We start from the raw sequence: 18,484 nt of genomic DNA, 5'->3' as shown, positions 1-18,484 counted from the left end.
TAATGAGCAACTAGATTAGGTGACTGTGTCAAGTAATGCAGTACATGGTGGCAGCAGGAAAGCACTTTGAAGTTAAGGTCAGACCTTCATTTGGTTAACTTTAGCTCAGCTATATCAATTAATTTATACCAGTTGAGGATCTTCCCACAAGAGGCTCATCTACTAAACCTGTGGTCCCTAGTTGGTCAGATAGAAGAGAATCACCGCTCGGCTTTTTTGACCCCTAAAAGCTAGTGGCAGAGGGTTTTTTGTGTGGGTGTGGGTATTTTTTTGGGAAAACAGAGGCAATTATGGGAACAAAGTTGTAGTATCTCTCCTAAATCTTTCTAAGTAGAGAAAGAAGGTACCATGATAGAACTGGGCAATATTTTTTAAACCAAGAGTTAATTTACAGAAAGCTGGAATTTTTGAGGGACCAAATCTATTCCCCACACTAAATAAAATTATGGTGAACTGTTTTGGTCAAAAAGATGGGGGAAGGGTAATTATGTTGCCATGAAATTTAAATGTTTCCACTTTGGTTTAGCCAGACCTAATTTTTCTTCCTGATTTTTTTTCTACATAGATGTGGAGGAAGTGAATGCAGTGGTTGGAGCACAGGACTGAGAGTTAGGATCTCAGTTCTTGGCTCTGCAATTGACTCAATTTCTTTTCCTTTATTGCCCGCTCCTGCTTCCTTTTTACTTCTTCTGTCCTTTTATACTCCTTCCTTCTCCCTTCCTTTGTCCTGCCTATCTGCAGTTCTGTTTCTTGTTTTTTCAGAGAGAGGTTTGTTGGATTCTAATATAGTAGTACAAGAGTTTAATCAGTCTCTCATTTAGTGCAAAGAGGATGACAAATGAGGCCTCCTACTGCTCTAGCCCCCTGGAAATGCTGCATTGGGCAACTGCTGCTTTTCAAATGAGAAGCAACTTTTGAGAGAAGTGCTGGTTTATCAACACAGTGTCTCTTAGCATTACTCCCATTTCAACGGAGGGTTTGATTTTCTACACCCTAAGTTAAAAGCTGAACGCAAAGCATTTGATTACAACTCACTTGGCTAGCTCTGAGGAATATAGAGAGCCAGACTTCCAAACCCCACCGCCTAAACTGTACTGGTAACATTTGCATAGCTCTGCACTGTGCATGCAGAACCTGTGAGCACCAGGATGGCTGTTCACATCTGCCAACCTCCACTATGCACTTAGAAATATGATCTAGGATGTCCACCCTTATAATTTCTTGATGAAATTTAGGTTACCTGTTTTGACATTTACCTCCAAAAGTGGGGAAGCTGGATTTGAAAGAAAGCAGGGGGTCCCTGACATGAAGATTCTAGAAATGGAAAAAGCTTCAATTTTCATTTGAAAAAGCATGTTTCTTATCATTTTATGTGGATAGTTTTAAAATCATAAACCACTGCCTGCTGGGCAACAAGGCTGAAAGGGGCAAGCAGGTGGGCTTCACTTGTATAAAAGAAAATGGGGCTACTTTTCCTTTCTTCTATTTCTTCCTTTCTTCTCCCCTTTTATTTAAAAGGAGTCTAATACATTTGGAGGATTCATCATAATGGCTCATCTTCCAAACTGCTCTCAAACCCTCAAGCTGGCCCTCTACAAATTGATGTGGAAGAGGTATATAGGGCTTGATTACAGGTGAGAGAAAACAGGGTGGCATAAAAAATGGGCCAACAGCCCACCCCAAAATGTAGAGAAATAGACGAGGAGCAGGAAGAAATAGGGAAGGTGATTTGTTCCAGAAACTACCGAGAAGTATTAGCCCAAAAGTTCACTGAAAGATGATAACTTTAAAGCATCTGGAATATTTTAATGAGATCAAGATACTTTTGATATTTCCTGACTGTGACAGGGCTAGTTTATAATTGCAATGACATTTCAAGGCATGCATCATCCTGAGATACAGCCACCTCAAAGGTGGTTGTCATGTGGACTTGTATCTAACCTTATCTGACCATTAGTTGACAAAACTGTTGGGTCTTATTGAATTGGAACCCACGCTTCTAAATCTGAACAGTTAAAGCCGAGAGAAAAGGGGTTAAGCACTGGATGGGGACTCAAGGAACCTATGCTAAGTTCTCAGCTCCCAATCTCTAGGTTGTATTGATTTTTTTTCCCTCACCCTTTGGCTTCCTTCTCTGCTTAGCTCATCAAGACAGAGACTCTCTCTCTGTTTGTTTGTACAGCATTTTGCCTACTAGGGCTCTAATGCTTGAATGAGGCCTCTGCTGCTAATAGGATGCAGACAACACATAAGAGAGATGTAATTGGCCATTTTGCACTGTAGGCAGAGATACTGGAGTATGGAGGAGAGCACTGGGGTGTCCAGCATGGGAAAGTCCTACCTGACCCCAGACCTTGGCTGATGCTGTTGTCATGAAGGCTCCCTGGAGGCTGCCATGAAGGGGTTCCCTCTAAGTCCATGTGGAGAGCTGGGGCCCTGCTCACCCACCCCTAGTTACATTTCTCATAAATAATGCCAATATAAGCCATAACCACAGCAGGTCTGTGACCAGGTCTCATCTCACTAACCTTCATTTCATCTCCCCAACACCTCATCCAACATTAAGAACTCAGCACTTTAGTGGTGTATAACAGCCACAAAAGAAGGCAGAATTTGCCCGCTTCACATGGCTCTAGTTCAGGGGTGGGCAATCATTTTGTCTGGAGAGCTACTTAGGGAGTTTTGGTGAGCGGTTGCAGGCCAGGCCAGGTCAGCACCCTCCCCACCGCAAGCTTGCCTGCAATAGCTCACCAAAACTCCCTAAGTGGTAGATGGCCCAGGGGTGCTAGACAGGGCAGGTGGGCAGGGGCCCCATGGAGACTGGCCTGGGACCCCTGCAGGCAGGGCACATTTGGCTGGGTGGGTGGGATGGGGTTGGAGGGGGGAAGTAGTGTCTGGGAGCGGGCAAGCAGATGGGGGTGGGATTGTGTGGTGGTGACACCGTGGAGCCAGGGCAGGGCCAGGGCCGAGCCGTGCACATGGCAGGGAGCTGCACCCCCCTGCCCTACAAGCCATCCATGGCTTCATTCCTCTCCCCAGCTGGGCCCTGCAACCACACATTCACATTTCTGCCCCAGGCCTCATGCACTGCCCCAACTGGACAGCACCCCCAGCCCCAGCTGCAAACCCTGTCCCTCTCCTTTCTTCACTGTGTGGGCCTCAATCTGCTCCCCCAATAGACTTACCTGCAGGCAGCTGGGGGAGCTGCTTTCCACCACTGCCTGGGGCTGTATTTCTGGTCATGTGCAAGTATATGCAGCACACATGTATGTGGCGTTCCCTACATCCCACTCCCCCCAACTCCAAGAAGCCCTTTGCTGGGTGGAACTCTGCCAGCCTGCAAAGGGAAACCCACAATTTCCCATACTTTTCCAAAGTAAATGGAAATCCCAGATTCCTGCATGATACTATGAACGCATTACAAATGCTGTCCCAGAGTCATTCAGCCTCAGACCGGGACTTGAAGTTTCCATTTTGAGACTGTTCCGCCCAATTAGGGATGGGTGGTCACCCTAGAGGCAGTGTGGGGCAGCTTAATGCAGTCACAATCTGTTGGTGCTGCCCTGCATTCCTGGTCTGTGCTGTCCACAGCCATGCTGTACTAGGGTTGCCTGCATGCACATGTGCTGGGGCGGGGGCAGCAGGGGTTGGGTCACAATCTGCCACGTGGGGAATAGATTGAGACTCTGCCCTGGCCCCAGCCCCATGCTGTCAGTGCCCCATGATCCAGGCTCAGACTCTGCTCTGGTCCCAGCCACCCATCCCACTCATAGATTCATAGATGCTAGGGTTGGAAGGGACCTCAACAGATCATCAAGTCTGACCCCCTGCCTAGGCAGGAAGGAGTGCTGGGGTCAGATGACCCCAGCCAGATGCCTATCCAGCCTTCTGTTAAAGACCCCCAAGGTAGGGGAGAGCACCATCTCCCTTGGAAGCCCATTCCAAATTTTGGCTACCTTTACCATGAAGATGATGCCCTTACTCCTGGATGATGCTCCCTGCCTGACTACAGCAACACCCCCCCCTGGCCAGCTGAACACACACTGTCCACAGGGGGCCCAGGTCAATTTCTATGGAGACCCTGACCGCCTGCTCCATGCAGCACTCCGAGGTGCAGGTGCAGGGTGGAGCGGCTGCATGCACCATTGGCTGGACTGCCCCCAAGCCTGGGCTGGGTGGGGCTGAGGGACATGCCGTGGGCCAGATAAGACTCCTGGCAGGCTGGATCTGGCCTGTAAACCATATTTTGCCCTCCTCTGCTCTAGCTTGTCTGGCTACTCTGGAACAGGAAGTGATGCAACGGCTTCCAAAGGGAGGAAGGCTGCCCTTTGGCAAACTCCCATCAATGCCTCACTTTGGAACTACAAAGACAGCATGTTTCACTGGCTAAGCTCAGCATGCTTGTTATATACAAACGAGTCCCTGAATCCATAAGCATATACATATGTATCTATATTACAGTCCTTAATTAAAGAAATCCTCCCCAGACACTTTTGACCACATTAATAGGAAAATGCATTAGAACCTCAGTTTGAAAAACTTCAGACACCAGGCCATTCTACAGGACTTACAAATATTATAGGAAGGAAGCGGTTGGCGACAGTAACCAACACACAGTTGCTTCATTCATGGACAAATTCAGATTACTTATCCAATTTGCAATACAGGATTAAGTCCCTGCCCCCACCCCAAGTGCTGCAAAATTTGGGGATTAAGTTGTTTATTTTTTAAGATAAATTAGGAACATATGCTTTTGTTGACTCAATGGAAAGATGACACGTACAGTGCAAACCAGCGGGCTGAGTTTCTCAGATGTTTGTCATGAAGTTGCTGCTACAGTCATTGCATAGTCCCGCTGAAGGCAACGACAGAGAGGATTTGGCCTCTCTCCTGCGCATTAATGATTGGAGGAGGAGCCACATAGCTTCTCTCAGGCTGTAGTTAGAGTGGTTTTTGAAGAAAGTCAGAACAGCAATTAATATTTTGAACAGCGTGCATTAGGCAGACCCTTCCTTTTAAGGGCATCTTGGCAGTTTTTCTGTCCAAACAAAACTGTTTCTGTTATGGGATCATCTAGCCTTAATTTCAAAGAATCCAAAGCTTGTTCCAGACTAACCACAGAGGTCAGTTAAACATGAGAAACAATGGCATTTATTAGTGTATGCAGAAAGAACAGTTCAGCTATTTCTTCTGATGAACATGCTGCTAATTGGGGAATCTAATGTAATACAGATTATAACCTCAGTGCAAACCGCAGTGCACCTCTGTTTGCGGCACACACTTCCTGGCTGCTGAGACAGACTGAACACATCCAGAGATGTGCTATGGTGAAGTCACCTCACAATCATTTTCACCTCATACATAAGATATGAAAACAATCTTCTATGCTAAAGGGCGTATTCACAAAAGTGGAACGAACAGACTGAATCCTAGCAGATGAAGGGATCTGAATTTATCTCTGTATTACAGAATTACACCAGGGATGAAACTGGCTTTTATTTCTAGTATCAAATTGATCCCACTGAAGTCAATGACAAAAAATGTTTTTAACTTTAGTGGGGCCTCCATATTACCCATACTGTTTTAAATGTTGTTGTAGATGCTGAGCTATGCAGTTTATAATAGCCAGTGGTTTACAACAGGGCATGGTAGTGAAGCAGTGAAGATGTCTTGCTACAGCTCAAGAAGCAGGATTTTGAGCTTTGGACTAGATTCATGCTGAAGGCTGTCCCCAGCTGACCCTGCTAAGATTGATTTCCTGGTTAGTCAGGCTGGGAAGTCAGGCATCCAGGTGTGTGCAGTTAGTGATAGGGACTGGTATGTCTTAACTTTTCAATGCTGATGGGCCATTTGGCTTGAGTGGTCTCAATCTATAACATGTGGCCCACCAAGAGAGAATATGTTTGGAAGAGACAAAGGACTGGGATGCCTGCTAATTCACAGGAAGATTATCTCAATTGGCATGAATCTCTGGTGCCCTGGACAGGGCTTAGATCACTGTTTCTTGGTAACAGATAATGATCTGCATGTAGATCTTCAGCATCTGAGCTCTACATAGGAGAAACTGTTTTTATTTAAAGATTAAAGTCAGTCTCTAGCCCTTTTCCTTGAGAACATAGCCTTGACAACTATATGCTGATGCATATCACAGCAAACCAGTCATGAAAGTTAAAAGGAATATTCAACTGGGCTCCTCTCCTGCATAAGATGCCCCTGCCCCCAACAAGCATGCATTTGTTGCAGAGAGTACATTATTTGTACTTGAGGCATATCTCAAAGAATCATCTCCTCAACTTTATCTAAACAGTAGGTACAGCAGTATGATTTTCTCAGACAGAAATGGACTACGTTGTTGCACTGAGCGAGTGTTAGGGGGAAAGGGGCTGACATGGTCAGCAAAATTTTTTTGTAAACCACCCAAAAACTACAGACCTGTCACTGCCAGCTAAGAGGCTCGGTCCCTTTGGGTGCGGACAGATCTTCAGGCCCCTGCTCTAACTCATGCAAAAATCTAGAATTTTTGCTTCCAAAATGATACCTTTTATTAGGTATCATTTTGGAAACAAGAGTTCTAGACTTTTGCATTTCTTTTTGTCTCAGACTGATATGGTTACCATATACATCCCTGCTCTAACTCATGGTATTTTACATAAAGTGCCATGTGTTAAAATGCCCCCTACCTCTGACCCAAAAACATGTTCACCTTGGATGAAGGAAGGAAGGGAATCAAGCCTGCCTAACAAGCCAAGGAGCCCCATTCCCCAGGTGAGGAGCCTGGGAGGAACCCCTCTCCACAGCCCCCCACCCCTCCCCGGCTCTGGGGCTGTCATCAGGGATGGAGTGGGGGGGGGGAGTGAGGGGCAAGCCAGCAGCAGGAACTGATGGCTTGCCTGGCATGAGCTGGAGGGATTGGGGGGTGGATCTCAATCCCCTTGTCTTGTGGGCCCAGCCTGGTTCCCCCCAGTACCCCAGCAAAAGGGACTGGGGGGGTGGGAACCGCAAGGCCGGGGGTGGTTCTGATCCACCCCCACCCTGTCCAGTTCCAGTGCATCAGCTCAGCACTGACTGCACAAAAAATTAACCCTAGGAAACACATGTTCCTTAGGTGCTCTAAAGCAGACCACTTTTATAGATTCATAGATGTTAGGGTCAGAAGGGACCTCAATAGATCATTGAGTCCAACCCGCTGCACATGCAGGAAAGAGTGCTGGGTTTAGATGACCCCAGCTAGATGCTTATCTAACCTCCTCTTGAAGACCCCCAGGGTAGGGGAGAGCACCACCTCCCTTGGGAGCCTGTTCCAGACTTTGGCCACTCGAACTGTAAAGAAGTTCTTCCTAATGTCCAGTCTAAATCTGCTCTCTGCTAGTTTATGGCCATTATTTCTTGTAACCCCCCAGGGGCACCTTGGTGAGTAAAACCTCACCAATTCCCTTCTGTGCCCCCGTGATGAACTTATAGGCAGCCACAAGGTCGCCTCTCAACCTTCTTTTGCGGAGGCTGAAGAGGTCCAGGTGCCCTAGTGTCTCCTCATAGGGCTTGGCCTGCAAGCCCTTAACCATACGAGTGGCCCTTCTCTGGACCCTCTCCAGATTATTCACATCCCTCTTGAAGTGCGGCGCCCAAAATTGCACGCAGTACTCCAACTGCGGTCTGACCAGCACCCGACAGAGGGGAAGTATCACCTCCTTGGATCTATTCATCATGCATCTGCTGATGCACGATAAAGTGCCATTAGCTTTTCTGATGGCTTCGTCACACTGACGACTCATGTTCATCTTGGAGTCCACTAGGTCTCCAAGATCCCTTTCCGCTTCCATGCCACCAAGCAGGTCATTTCCTACGCAGTAGGTATGCTGGACATTTTTCCTCCCTAGATGCAGCACTTTGCACTTCATCTGATACCTCATTTGAGAAAGGTTAATTTTTCATGCAATTGGCCACTTTAAAAGCTGTCACCATACACATGTATCACAGCACTTTCAGGGGCCCAATTGCACAAAAAATGTAACTTCTGTCAGTGCCTTTCAGGTGTGCTTGACCTCTCTGTGGCTGTGGCAGCTGCACAGGGACTTATTCCTTACATTCTCATATAAGGCATCTAGATCAGGGGTTGTCAACCGGGGGCATGCATACCCCTGGGGGTACTTTGAAAGGTCCCAGGGCATTCGTGGGAGCAGGCAGGGATGGAGTGCTGCCAGCCCATGCTGCTGCCTCACAGGAGCAGGGCCAGAGTAGGGCAAGAGCAGGGCTGCACAGACATTGCTTTGCCACTCACCACATCCCTGCTCTGCATCTAGCCACCATCACTCCCCCTGCTCTATGTCTGGCCACTCGCCAACCCCCTCCCCCCACCTTCTGCATCCGGCTGCTCCCCTCTCCCCCTGGGCTACACTGATTAAAAAGAAGGCCGCCAGGGGTACACTTATTAAAAGTGCAAAAGGTTGAAAACCCCATATCTAGATGAACACAAGTAAAGACAGAAGTAGGGTGAATCAAGGAGAGAGAGCTCTGCTAACTCACTGGGAGAGAAAGCATGGCTTCTCCCCCTGCTTTCAGCAGAAGAATGTGAGCTGTGTTACCCATTAACATCTGTTATTTAACTGCTGCACACGTTACTGCATTACAAGATCCACACAAACCCAGGAGTGGAAGTCCTATAGTTGCTGCAATTTATCAAACTCTTCTGATGCCTGCCTGTCCAAAAATAAATACAAAGTCTGAAGAGGTGGACTTGGAGAGAGCTTGTAGACTTCTAAATTATACTACTACTTACTGGCCAGAGGAGCCTCACATTTTGATCTTATGCACCAGCTTGGAGACCTTCTTCCCCATACCCTGAACACCGACAATTAAAATAAACCTCCTCACGTGTAGAAACAAAGGAGACTGTTTCTCCGACTGGACTTTCACCTACCACCGTGGAATCCACCAGAGGCTGCTGATATTCTTCCCACTATCAAGCAGCAGCTACAGAAACCTATCTTCTGTCACTACTGTTGCTGCTGGAAGAGCAATTACTTGAGGAAGTCACCTACAGGCCCTTCCATGAGATCCTGGGAAGGGAGAAGTGTGTTGGATCAACAGTATTGGTCTGAGAGGACTGATGAATTTGGGAGACGGAAAGAGTATGAAATGGATTATCTCAGCATACAGATAAAGCATGTAGAGACTGAGTGGACTTTGTGGGTGGGGTTCTGTATCAGTACCATAGCAAGCAGGGGTGAATGGGGCAACTGCCTTGGATGCCAAACGAAAGGGGCACCAAGAGGTGCTGCTCAGCCAGAGCGGGGTGCAGGATGGAGCCAGGAGTGGCTTGTTTGGGAGGTGTGGAGACGGGGGGAGTGGCTTCTTCAAGCACCCCTGGACAAGCATGGTCCAGGTCTTGGGACATGTACCCTGGGATGTGTACCCCCCAGGTCTGTGCATGGGGTGAGGGCAGGCTGCCACTGCAGGGTTGCCCTGAGCACCAAACTTCCTTGCTATGGTACTGTTGCATAGTACGGAATATCACCTTACTCAGGAATAGCTGAATGTATCATTAATTGGAGATAAAAAATTGAGGGTGCTAATAGTCAAAATTTGGCAAGACATCACTGGGCAGAATCTGAAGGGGAGACAATCCTTGAAGAGCTCATTACTCTGTCATAAAGCAGTGACACCCTATATATCATATAAAGCAAGCAAAGGGCTCAATGTCAGCTTCTCTTTCCCAGTCATGAGACACATGCCCACTGCTTCAATCTGAATGTGATAACAAGAAGAGAAAATTTAGACTTTTCAGACATGGTGGTCAGAAGTTCTACCCACAGATCATTAACTGCTTGAATCAACTCTCTGTGCAATTAATTAGTCTTTAGTGGAAGCTGAACTGAGCCCCAACAGGCCAAATCCTGGACCCAGCCATGAGAGCACCAACTGATTTTCAGCTTACAGGATCGATCTCCAGCTTGCCTAGAGGTCAGCAAATTAGAGCTGTGGAAGAGTATTTAGGCAACATGAGCAAAACTGGTGTAACATCAAGTTTTTATAGGCTGATGAAAAGGGGACGGAAATTTTCCTTCTTGTTTCAAATTGCTAGTGAGAACAAAAGACACATGTTCAAGCAGAAGACACTTTTTATTCTTCTCTTTCCAAGAAAATGGTGAATTTCATCCATGAGTGAAGTCAGAGCATTTCTCTAGAGGGTGACAAAAATGGGAGGCCTTGGCCTTGAGCAGCTTACAGTCTAAACCCACCCCCTCTCAATCCTGCAACAAACTGCATAGGCAGACTTCTCTGTGTGGCCAGAGGCAATGGAGTTCTTTGGGGTGGAAAGATCTACTCATGCGGAGCTCTCTGCAGGCTGCTGCAGGCTGCCACATGCAAAGCCAAATGAGGGTGTGAGAGGGGGCAGCACCTTTTTAGGTCTCTATTTTAAACACTATTAAGTTTATAGCATCCTATGAGATAAGTGACCACTTATCTCTTCTCCCTATGTTTTTTATAGGGAATTCTCAATAAATTCCAGTCCTCTCGTATGCAACAATTTTCTTTACTTTGAAAATAAAAATATATTTACTGAACGGATGGAACAAAGACTGAGAGAAATAAAACAGAACACACAAATTACAATGTACAGGGAGCATTATTCCTGCAGAGAGGTTTAAGTGTCCCATTGTGGAACAATACTCCCTGGTTTTAATTTCAGACTCTCACCAGATGTTCCTGTTTATGGAATTATGTCTGATTTTGGGGTCTTTCCAAAAGGGATATGAGCTGAAAATAGCATGGGTGGCCTGACGGAGTCTACTCTATAAAGACATATATCTATATGAAATCTGGTCAGTGTTCAAATCAGCATGAGTAAGTTGCATCACTTTGAAGTCTGACAAACTCAGTACTCACAGGGCACATCTACATGAGATGTTACTGCGTAGTAGTGTCAGTGAACATCTTTTAGGTGACACTACTGTGCAGTAGCCTAATAATACCGTGCAGTAGCATATTAGTACTCTTCATGCTGTGATGCAGTATTGCACAGTATTTTTCGGCTATTGTGTAGTCAGCATCTCACGTAGATGCACTCAGAGACAAGGAAGCCCTAATAAATAGACTAGAGGGAAGCCCATAAAACGTATGGATTATCAATCAATCAGCTGTATTTAATACCTCTTTCCTATTGTTTTGCCTAGTTTAATTGAGCATCCCAACTAGTGATGCGTTATCTTTACCTGTAACCTAATACATTTCCCTGACAGGAACCTGTTCCCACCCTAATTCCATATTCTAGTATGTTTCCATTATTCCTTGTTACATTACTCTGTTTCACACTAAATAGTTCCACCCCATCACAAATCTGATAACTTTAAAATAATTCAGGCTATCTTTATCATATCAGGCTTTACGCTCCCAAAAACCAAATCTATGTCCCAACTGAATAAGGAATGGTATACTGAGGACAAAGAATGGTGAATCAACTCCTCTAAAATCAATATAGAAACTTAAAAGGCCTAATATGAATCCTAAATAAAGCAGATAATTGCACTCTGGTGAACTTGTGAAAGGCTTGGCAAGCTGTTAGCAAATTTTTAACTGCTCATAAGAAACAAAAATAGAATCGGAGAAAAATAGAGCTAGTTCAAGCCACTCCACAAGGCAGGATTATCCCTGTCTAGACCAGCCCCCTGTACTGGCGCTGGAGTGGATTTTTAATTACCCAGATCACAATGTAGCAAGAATTTGTTATTTGGAAACTCACTGACCCTGGAAGTGATAATTCTGAGAGGTTTGGAGAGGCAAAGATACTCAACATTGAATTAAAAACTTCTCTCATAGTTAATTTAGCAGTTGTTTCATTTAGGGATAAAATACCCTGGTTCAGCTTCCATTTACTAAGGGATTGCATGGACATGCACAACAGCTGCAGCACATCAGTTAATATATCATAAATCTGTCTCCATCTTTTAATTTGGTACTTTTTTATCTGTCTACACTCTAAACCAGTGATTCTCAACCAGGGTGCTGTGGCATCACAGGGTGCCTTGAGATCTTTACAAGGGTGACACAGTATGCCACACAATATTTGCACTATTAGGTGTACAACATGATTCACAATATAAAAACGAGAGATTTAAAAAATGAATCCATAACATTAAAAATATTTCAACCTGTTGTGGTATTTCCCAGTTCTCTGTGCAGAAGAATTGCTGTATTATTTTTTATTAGTAAAAAAAAAAAAAAAAAAAAAAAAAAATAGGTGAAAATTAAGAGTTGTCATTTTTCAAGGGGTGCCTCAAGTCTAACAAGGGGTGAGAACCACTGCCTTAGATGATTAAAGCAGTTCAGTGGACATAGTATCTTCCTTTTCAATTGTTAAGTTCTACAATAAGATCAATTAATATATTCATATCCTTGTTCCTAAATATTGTGCCTTTTAAGTTGGAGTGCCTATTAACAGGGATTAATTAGGATACATTTGGCTGACAGTTGCAGAAACAGATTATAACTAAAACAAATAATGCCAGTAAATATCTCTACAACAGCTTTTATTTTCCTGTATAACTAAAAGTTTTCATAGTTGTGTGTCAAAGCAATCAGTTCATTTGCTTTGCTGTCCTTGAGGTTTACAAACATTTCACATCAGCAAATAACATACATTTTGTCTTATCTCACAGGTGAGTCAGGTGGCCTCTAGAAATCACCAAAGCTAAAATTAGTTTTTGTTGCCTTTTAATCTACATGCAGGATTTAGATTTTTGGATTTGATTGCCCCTCCAAGTTAAGCTTTTAGTAGCCTCCCTAATGTAGCATACTTGTGTCTGCAATGTCTCTCTTTTCAAGTATGTTGATGTAGTTTGATCATGTAATGACAGCATGTCTTTGTGTGTTGCCAACATCACTATGTGGAAAAACATTTGGATCTCTGAGAAAGAGCTAGGACTTTTAATTATCCTGGAATTTGGCTTTCAGGATATCTGAGACACCCACAAGCAGGTATGCCCCAGAGAATATGTCAACTTTAACAAAATGAATGGGGTGGGGAGATTCTGTGGCTTAATTCCAACCATTATAGAACTATTTATGTAGAGTCTTCTTCATCTTCTACTTTAAATACCATTTGAACCTGAGCAGTTATGCACATCAATGGGAAAAAAGACAGCACAGCATGAGCTTGTATATACCACAGTTTTATGCAAACCCCAATTTGCTTTATTTTTTTATCATATTTGCTAAATCAAAAGGCACCTGTGATAGCCACTGAAGCTTTGTAAGCCATCTAGATATACAGCCACAAGAGTTGTGCGTTAAAATATCCTTTCTGTGGTGGCCACCCTATCATGCCAATATGCAACTTTTGAGCTGCCCTGTTCTCTGACATTGAACCAGACTTTATGGTCCTCATCCTCATCGAAATTGCCTTCAGACTCATGGACTGTTGAAAAAGTATGGCAAAGAAATGGGTAATCACTGAACATGCTCAGTAAACACTTTCCATCTAACATACATGGGTGCTAGGGCTGTGTGAAGCTCCGGTCCCTGATTCGATTCAGTGGAGATTCGGCCTGATTCAGTGGCCGAATCTCCAAATCTGAATTGAATCAGGAGACCCTTTAATTTCTCCAAATTGAAATGGAAGCCTTTGAATCAATTTGGAGAGATTTGGAAAGATTCAGAAGTTTGGACATAGGCACAGCTTTAAATGCTTTTTTACAAACCTCAGGGTAGCAGGCAGCTTGTGAATGGTGAGATGCTGGGGTGGATAGAGCATCCCACAGGAGTGTGGGCAGCTCCCCAGCGTGCTCAGCAGCAGACCTGGGAGTAGACCAGAAGCACTTTCGGTCCACTTCCGGGTCCACCAGGGACCAAGCAGGGGAGCCGCCCTGTGCCCGCCCTGGCTTTGCAACTGGTGCCTCCTGGGTCTGGGGGGGCACCCAGGGTCCCCCTTTGACTGATTGCCAAGCTGGGGGGGGACACAGGAGGGGCCCCATGTGCTCTCCGGCGGCCCCAGAAATGGACTGGAAGTACTTCTGGTCCACTTCTGGGTTCACTGCCAAGCATACAGGGCCCCCCGCTCCCCGTGGGACACTCCATCCTCCCCAGCATCATAGCATTCACAAGCTGCACCTGGTAGCTCAAGGTATGTAGAAAAAACATTTAAAGCTGTGTCTGTGGCCAAATTGCTGATTCCCTGAATCTTCAGATTTGGATTCGATCGAATTGGGGACAGTGATCCAAATCAATGAATCAAATCACTGTCTCCGATTCAAGCTGAATCCAAATGCGAATTGAATACAGCCTGTTTCGCACACCCCTAATGGGCTCTTCCCTAAGTAAGCAGATGTTACTCAACTAGGCTATTTTTGGCTGATGACTCCAGTTTGGAGATCTGCAAGGGAAGTGAGACATGAAGCTACTCAGTGTAAAGATCCCCTCCTTTCCACCTCACGTGTAAAATGCAGAAGGTTCCAGAGGCAATTGAGAGCTCAGCATAGGACTAGGAGAGGGGTTAAATCCTTGCAGGACCCTGCTGAGGAGGAAATGCAATATTACCTACTATATTTACAAAGGACAGGCCTTGCCCTGGGGAAACCACCCAGGTCATCATAGTATCTGCATGAAATTAGTTATCACCAAAGGCTCATGATTTACTGCATACTTAACTGCGTGGGGCCCTATCAGAGGCAACAACATTTCAAGCCATCGTGATCCCATTGCTCAGCACTACTTAGTATGTGCATGTACTCCACAAAGGATCCATGTAATAATGTCCATTCATTCATGACTCAAACCGGGTGTTCTTATCGCAAGACCTGGGATGCTCCAAACATTTATATGCAGAGGAGGTGCAGGACAACTGGGTCCAGCTTCACCTCATGGAGAGTGGAGCCACACCAATCATACTTGTGAGGCTGAAAGAGGGGGCAATGCTGGGTGAACCATATGCAATGTTGTGGTTCATCCTGGTTTGAAAAAAAGTTGGCAGTGATGAGGGATACGCTTAATGTGCACTAACATATGTCTTATTCAGATGGGCTACGCTAACTTATTTTTGTGGTAGGTTCCCATCAGCATGTTTGCCCAATGTGGGCCACGTGGTTTATAGTCATGCTCAGAGTTGGCTGTATTTAATCAACTTTACAGTTGGTTTTCATTGCTTTGCACATGCTGTTTTTGGCAGCAATTTAATGATAGACAATGTATTTAGTGAGATTTCCTTGAATGCAATTATATGAGGGGCTTTTTGCCAATGGTGGGGGGGGAGGGGGAACCTTGTCTTGTATTTAAGTATGATACTTCTATGCCCCAACCCATTTCTACTTAAATTGGCAAGTCTGCCTTTTTTTCAAAGACCCAAAGCCACAGCCCTGTGAGGACATTTCCCAAGCTGAGAACATCTAGCTGCCTGCCCTGTCCCAGCAATGTGGGTGGCTGGGTAAGAGATTCAAGGAAACTGGGTTTATAAAGTTTTAAGGGCTCAGTAGGCCTTTAAATTTCACCCATTAAGGGGTCCATTCTTTTTAAAAGCTGAAAGTTGCCATAAAAGAACAGCCCATTCCTATGGGACAGGTAGAACGTTAGGCTGAAGTAATGCCATGGAGGAGAAGGAATTTCTTTTCCTGGGAAGCTCTGTGATGTTGTGTAGCCCTGGTGGCTTGGTGGCTTTTGCAGCAGGTTTTTGTTTCTCCAGCCTGCTCCAAAGCCAACATCCACAAATTTCCACACAGCTTGTAGGACTGCACTCACACCCATATTTTCCCTAAAGCCTCAGCCTGCAAAGAAAGCATCAATCATTTGGTCACAAGTGAGTGGATTATGGAAACTGTACACTGCTCAGAATATCTTGTTTGGAACACTTGGCATGCAAATAATTGTTGCCTCATAAATGTCCAAATAATGGACAATGGAGAATTAGGGGAAACAAAGTCTCAGTTCATTGTTTATGCCTCTACTTTCTCACTTACCCAGAGCACGTTTATGTGTGACTACTGAGATTAAAAACATATTTCATTCAACAATGTGAACTGCCTTCCCAGACTGGATATAGCACCTAAACACAAAGCAAATTGTCTGCACACATATCAAGACAGCATAGTAGGTTAGTTGCTTTGATTTTTTAAAAAAAGGATTATCATGTAAGCTAATATCTAATTAAGTTTTTGTGGGAATACATTTAGTCAGTTCCTTTTGCTTTGCAAAACTATGCCCCTAAAGCAAAATGATTTATTCAGTGTTTACAGACTCTTTTGAAAAACAAGTTTATGGGAAACCACAGCAACAAAGCTTAAGTGAATATTTGGATTGATGTTAGAATCCTTCGTGAGAAAAAGTCCTAAATCTTTACTTTGGGTTGATGGAATGCAAGATTAACACTAAATATGCAGAAAAATGTCTACCAGTATAAAACAATTGAATTAGACCAAACCCTAGCAAAAATGGGCTTTTTATAAATAATTTTGATCATTACATTTTGTCTTTGATTTTAATAACATGTCTGTAAACCTCCTAGTAGAAGTATTATGTTCATAAACATCAAGGTTCATTACTTGTAAGCTAGGCAGAATATGTAAACAGATTTAACAGCAGCTCTACAGCAGTGGATTTCTAAGGTAATCACACATTCCCTAATAACAATCTACATTTTCCAAAGGCACCATATTTTTGTTCCCTTGATTAAGTGCATTACAAAGAATTTAGGACAGCAAAACAGAACCAGTTACAAAACTTACCTTACTTTGGAGAAGGATAGTCAAGTTTGCCACAAAAATAATGTGTTTCCTTTGGGTTGTCCCATAAGTGTTGCAAATTCAAACTGACAGGTAAGTGTTGGTGTTTTAAGGTCCTTCAGAATAACAAAATAATGTGTCTTGGTGACAAATAATGTATGTCTCTGACCATGAAAACTTAATTCAAGAACATCAAGCTTCAAATAAGTTTTCAAACTGCCTCTCTCAGCTAAACAAGCTCCCACTCCTTTTCTCGGACACTTGCCAACTTCTGTAATTTAAAGCAACTGTCATGCTTGCTATAAAACTCCCATTGGAAAGATCTCAGTATATACTATGGAGGAATGAGCTAGTGTTAGCTCCAGACTGAAGCAGTATGACATACAGTCCTACCAATGTGTATAGCCTTTCCTAGGCAATATGATATCATATCTGGAAAACATTTAGGGCCAAATTATCCCCTTCTGTGTAAAGGGGAAAAACTTGTACTTGTTTTGGCACACATTCTCCTTAATGTGGGACATGGGAGAAGGAAAAAAGTCTCAAAGTGGAGGAAGAAGGCATGGCTTTGAATATACACACAGAGTGGCCAGTAGAGATCTGATCCAAAGTCAATTAACAATCTCCTATTAACTTTGATGGACTTTGGAATAATCATTCTCATCAGATCTTGGCTTATCTACTGGCCATAGATTCCCTAATCCTCTGTGCATTTTTCCTGGGTTTCCTCACTATTGGCTTCTGGATTGCACTGTTGGTCCACTGTTGTGCCCTTTCTTCATTCAAAGGAGAACTGTAGAAGACTTGAATGTTATTGTTCCTCACAACTCTGGGCATTTCTCTGTAGAAATATGAATGGGTTTCAACAAGGAGCCTGTTGCACCCATTACAGTCATCTTTGCTTTCCAAGATCCTGTAGAGCCCTACACATAAAAGCCAAGATTTTCAAAATTGTTCACCAATTTGGGATGTCTCCACTCTGTGATGCTCAAATTAAGACATTTAAAAAAGAAACACCTGAAGTTATTAGGCATGCAGAAGGTTTTGCCAAAGCTCAGATAGAGGGAACAAGTCCTGTTCCTTATTTCAACTAGCTCTGGGACAAATTAGTAGGCCTTTGTTTCTTCCCATTTAATTGAAAATAATAGTATATGGTGTCTTTTGTAGTTTTATATTAAGATAACTCTGTGGAATGATTAAAGAATAATCCACAAATACATGCCCAGACTCCAATTCTCAAACATGACTGGAAATTTTAGGAACTGCAATTTTTTTTAATACAAAACTTATAATACCTTTAAAAGGCATACACACTTAGTACTTTCTGAATGCCAGGTTGCCGTAAAGTGTATCTCATGTGAGGTCCAAAGACAAGTCATTTTTGAAAATGAAGGCCCCATTGACTAATGCTGAAGAGGCAGAAGGCTTTTTACAAAATGACTTTGTTTCTATCTATGTTAACAGCCAGTTCCTTGCAAAACTGTAATGGTAACCACTGTTGTTTTAGGAATGGAATATACCAACAACCTTTTAAAATTTTTAAAAAACCTTTTAGAAAACTACTGAGGGTAAAAAGATTATAAAGGATTGGTTTCATAGATTATTTTTAGCTGGTATCCAAAGCTACAAATTGCATGGCATCAAAATAATACACTTTAAATATATTTTAATGTGTGGCTAAATATTTTAATTCATGTCTAAAACATATATGTATTGGATCAAGATTAGGAGACAGGGTGTTGTTAATGACAAGAGAGAGGGCTTATGGAAAATTATTT

The 18,484-nt window shown here is 43.8% G+C and overlaps 1 protein-coding gene across 4 annotated transcripts in view; it reads right to left on the bottom strand.

Moving 5' to 3' along the window:
* Nucleotides 1-17,023, bottom strand: part of C1QTNF7 (C1q and TNF related 7) — a 107,291-nt gene extending 90,268 nt beyond the window's left edge. For 3 of the 4 annotated variants that reach the window (XM_019479799.2, XM_019479806.2, XM_006265975.4), the window contains exon 1: nucleotides 16,710-17,021. The gene's annotated coding sequence lies outside the window, so the exon portion shown is untranslated. Of the gene's footprint in view, nucleotides 1-16,709 lie in introns of all 4 variants that reach the window. The other variant, XM_019479820.2, reaches the window with a different exon arrangement.
* Nucleotides 17,024-18,484: the final 1,461 nt, after the last annotated feature.

The sequence above is a fragment of the Alligator mississippiensis genome, chromosome 2, assembly GCF_030867095.1.
Source record: "Alligator mississippiensis isolate rAllMis1 chromosome 2, rAllMis1, whole genome shotgun sequence".
Lineage (NCBI taxonomy): Eukaryota > Metazoa > Chordata > Crocodylia > Alligatoridae > Alligator > Alligator mississippiensis.
The sequence above is the reverse complement of the archived record's forward strand: the minus strand, read 5'-3'. Positions and strand labels throughout refer to the sequence as shown.